The following is a 4,815-nucleotide window of genomic DNA, read 5'->3' as shown; positions in this document are numbered from 1 at the left end:
TATGCCAGTTCCACATATACCAACATGGGAAAAACTGGGAGTTACCTTATTGAATATAGAAAGAAAATTACTGAATGAAATATGCTCAGTGGATAACATCATTATATCAGATCATGCACAAGACAAGACAATTAAAGTGAGCCCTATAGTTGCTCCAGATTATTCCCTTGAGAATTTCCAAGCAATGACTCAGAGAGGGAACTCAGTATCAGGCAGATCTGGCTGAGTTGAAAGAGATAGAACTAAGGTTCAGGAAAACCCAGGAAGCTAGATTTCACAGGATAAAGTAATGAAAAAAGAGCTTAACAGGAAGAGAATTATGGAGATCAACAGAGGGTTCTCTCAAGTAATCAGCAGAACACCAAGCAGTGCATGCATTTGAGAATACTACCTTAAGTAGAGGAAAGCACCATCCAAAAGAATTAGAGGGAATGGTATCCAGTGATAATATAAGGCTGAGAACAGTGTGCATTCCTAAAATCCATAATCCATATGGGAAAACTTTACAATTCATGGTCATCGGTTAGAATATTTAGAAGGGGTTTGCTTGAAATAATTAGGAATAATTAGCCCTAGATTAAATGCTGCTCTGGTCCCACCAAACAAATATTAAAAGACCTAAATGATCAAACTGTTAGCATGTCCTTCTACTATGTCCCAGTATGTATATATATATATATAAATGTAAAACTATGAAGTGGCAAAGAAGGTAAAGTTCACAGTGCTAGACATAAAATCAAAGTTTTTAAGACATGCAAAGAAGCAGGAAAATATGAACCATAATGAGGACAAAAATTAGTGAACAAAAATTGATCTATAACTGACATAGATGAAAGAATTAAACACTGATATTAAAATAGTTCTTGTCATTAAATTTTATGTCTTCAAAAATGTGTCCACAAAATCCTTCAAAGTATGAAGAAAAGCACAAAAACAATATTACTTAAAAGTCAAAATATTGTCTTTTTTACTTATTCTTTAATTTCTTTATATCCCAAATATTTATTGGGCACTTATTCCATATAAAGCTGTATGCTAGGCAATGGTTATTCAGTAGCAAGCCCAGAAGACAGAGCGCTTATAGTTTAGACTAATCACAAATAATGACAGTGTAGTTTGGGGTTTATGACACATACAGCAGTAAAAAGAAGAGGGAAATTATGAAAGTATACTATTTTAAGATTCCTATACTTTACATGATATGATCTAATACCACTTGCGGGTAAACTATGATAAGTTAAAGACATGGAATCTTAACTACTATAGCAACAAAACAAGGATTTTTAACTAATAAACCAACACAGAACATAAAATGTATCATAAAATATACTTAATCCAAAAGGTAGCATAAAAAATGAGAAAAAATCAACAATAAAGAGCAAATGAGAGAAACAGAAACAAATGGCAAGATAATAGACTCACACCTAATCATTTTCCTGATGATACCAAATATAAATAGTTTGAGCACCTCCATTAAAAGGAAGAAATAGGCATACTGGATATAAACAAACAAGACCCCATTATATGTTAAGGGAAACTGAGTTTAAATATAAAGACACAAACAGAAAAATAAAAGAACAAAAGTAAAAGAGTAGAAAACAATATGCTCAAACTCATCAAAAGAAAGCTGGAAAGGCTATATTACAACAACAAAGTAAGCTTCAGAGCGAAAAGTATTACAATGGACAAATCATTTTATTTTGTAATGATAAGGGGTCAATTCATCAAGAGGAACCAACATTTATTGTTTGTGAAGTTTTGCTGATGGTCATTCTGACTGCTGTGAGGTGATAATCCACAAACAATAAATGCTGGAGAAAGTGTGGTGAAAAAGGAAACTTCCTACTCCATTGGTGGGAATCTAAATTGATACAGTCATTATGGAGAACAATATGAGTTTCCTTAAAAAACTAAAAATAAAACTGTCATATGATTCAGCAATCCCACTTCTGTGTATATACTGGGAGAAAACCATAATTCAAAAAGATACATGCAGCTCAGTGTTCACTGAAGCACTATTTACAATAGCCAGGAAATGGAAGCAACTTAAATGTCCAGCAACAGAGGAATAGATAAAGAAGATGTACATATATATACACAATGATATATTACTTGCAAATAAAAATGAATGAAATTGTGCAATTTACAGAAACGTGGATAGACATAGAGGCTGGCATACTGAGTGAAGTGAATAAAAAAGATAAAAACAAATATTGTGTAATATTGCTTATATGTGGAATCTAGAAAAACTATGTAAATGAACTTATTTGCAAAGCAGAAATAGACACAAATGTAGAGAACAAATGCATGGATACAGGGATGGAAAAGAGGGAGCTGGATAAATTAGGAGAATGGCTTGACATATACACATTTGTTTAGTCGCTCAGTCTTGTCCCACTCTTTGCAACCTCATGAACTGCAGTACACCAGGCTTCCCTTTCTTTCACCATCTCCTAGAGCTTGCTCAAACTCATGTCCATTGAGTTGGAGATGCAATCCAACCATCTCATCCTCTGTCATCCTCTTCTCCTCCTGCCTTCAATCTTTTCCCCTGTCAGGGCCTTTTCTAACAAGTCAGCTCTTCACATCAGGTGGCCAAAGTTGGAGCTTCAGCTTCAGCATCAGTCCTTTAAATGAATGGTCAGTGTTGATTTCCCTTAGGATTGACTAGTTTGATCTCCTTGCTCTCCAAGGAACTCTCAGGAGTCTTCTCCAGGACCGCAGTTCAAATGCATCAATTCTTTGGTGTTCAGCCTTCTTTACAGTCCAACTCTCACATCCATACATGACTACTGGAAAAAGCATACCATTGACTAGATGGACCCTTGTTGGGAAAGTGACATCTCTGCTTTTTAATGCACTGTCTAGGTTTGTCATAGCTTTTCTTCCAAGGAGCAAGTGTCTATTAATTTCATGGCTGCAATCACCATCTGCAGTGATTTTGGAGCCCAAAACAGTCTCTCACTGTTTCCATTGTTTCCCTATCTATTTGTCATGAAGTGATGGGACTGGATGCCATGATCTTTGTTTTCTGAATGCTGAGTTTTAAGCCAGCATTTTCACTCTCCTCTTTCACTTTCATCAAAAGGCTCTTTAGTTCTTCTTCACTTTCTGCCATAAGGGTGGTGTCATCTGCATATCTGAGGTTATTGATATTTGTCTCAGCAATCCTGATTCCAGCTTGTGCTTCATCCAGCCCAGTGTTTCTCATGATGTACCCTGCATATAAGTTAAATAAGCACAGTGACAATATACAGCCTTGACGTACTCCTTTCCCTATTTGGAACCAGTCTGTTGTTCATGTCATTCTAACTGTTGCTTCTTGACCTGTATACAGATTTCTCAGGAGGCAGGTAAGGTGGTCTGGTATTCTCATCTCTTTAAGAATTTTCCACAGTTTGTTGTAATCCACACAGTCAAAGGCTTTATCTTATGGGAGCCTATAATGCTAAGGATATAATTCACAAGATCTTTGAAAACTTTTCAACTGTATAATCATTCAATCAATACATTTTTTAATGGAGCACAGAGCAGATATTGTCAGTTACCCACCAATATCCCCTCAGAACTCACTTGCTAAAGGCTGCTACTGGGAATTTCTGTCCTGTCTAGGTTTTTTGTTTGTTTTTTATTTAATTATTTTATTCTCGTTTTGCCTGAGGAGCACATAAGCCTTCACACAGTGCAAACTGACATAAAATAGAGTTAACTTCTTGGAAGCAGTCCTCAATAAATGACAGTCAGAGTTGATAAATAAATACCCCTATTTATAAATAAATAAATAAGTGCTTTGTGGTTTGAATGGAGTAACTGAGGCATGTTCTGCAATATCTTTCATGTTGCACCATGGTACTGAATTCCCATACTGCAGATTGACAACTGCCTGGTGTCACACTGTTTTTGACTTTCTTCTGTTCCCTGTCTCACTTCTTTTGTGTCCGGGTGTCTATTTATGATGTATCTATGGAGAAAGATGTACTCCACATCCACCTACTCCTCTGCCATCTTGGGTCCCTCAGTATCTCACTTCTTAATCTCCCTATCAGTTTTCTTGGATCACTTCTGAAACTATGGGTATTCTAATCCTTCCTCAAGATCTGGGGAAACAGCAGCAAAAAAGGAAAAGAAAAAAAGATTACCTGACCTTGTAAGTGTCAGAAAATTTATTTACAACTTGGAAATAGGCAAAATTGATTACTGAGTGTCCTTTCAGCACAGTCCTTGGCTTGACTTACCATCAAACTTGGTTATTTTACAACTCTGTTGGAGCAGAGGTTAATTTGCAAATTTTGCCCAGTAGAGATCAAATAATTTCTGTCCAGTGAAATATATAGTGCCAAAGGTTACATTTTATTTCCCTGTGAGACATTAATCAGTTCTGTGTATAACCCAGCAATTCTATCCTGACATTTCTTTATTAAAAATGCCCAGTTTCACCCAAGCTTTTGAACAGTATTTAATATTATTCTGGTTGCCTTATTTATAAAGAGATGGATAACATTTGGGGCATGTTTTAATTTTATATTTGTCTGATATCCATATTTTATACACTTGGGAACATTACACTTCAACATAAGGGAGATAAACAATAAATGACAATAACTATATACATATATACATACACATATTAAATAAGTCATATCCTAATGAGTGCTATAAAGAAGAATAAAGCCGGGTAGAGGTTAGAGACTGATGATTTGGAGGGAAAGTGCTATTTTATATAAAGTGATTGAGGAGGCCTCTGAATGGAGACAGGAAGAAGGGAGATAGCTGGTCACATGGATATCTAAAGCAGGAGCATTCCAGGTAAGCAAA

This window comes from Giraffa tippelskirchi, chromosome 4 (genome assembly GCF_054371585.1).
Source record: "Giraffa tippelskirchi isolate mGirTip1 chromosome 4, T2T-mGirTip1v1.2.pri, whole genome shotgun sequence".
NCBI classification, from domain to species: Eukaryota; Metazoa; Chordata; class Mammalia; order Artiodactyla; family Giraffidae; genus Giraffa; species Giraffa tippelskirchi.
This window is presented reverse-complemented; position numbering follows the sequence as displayed.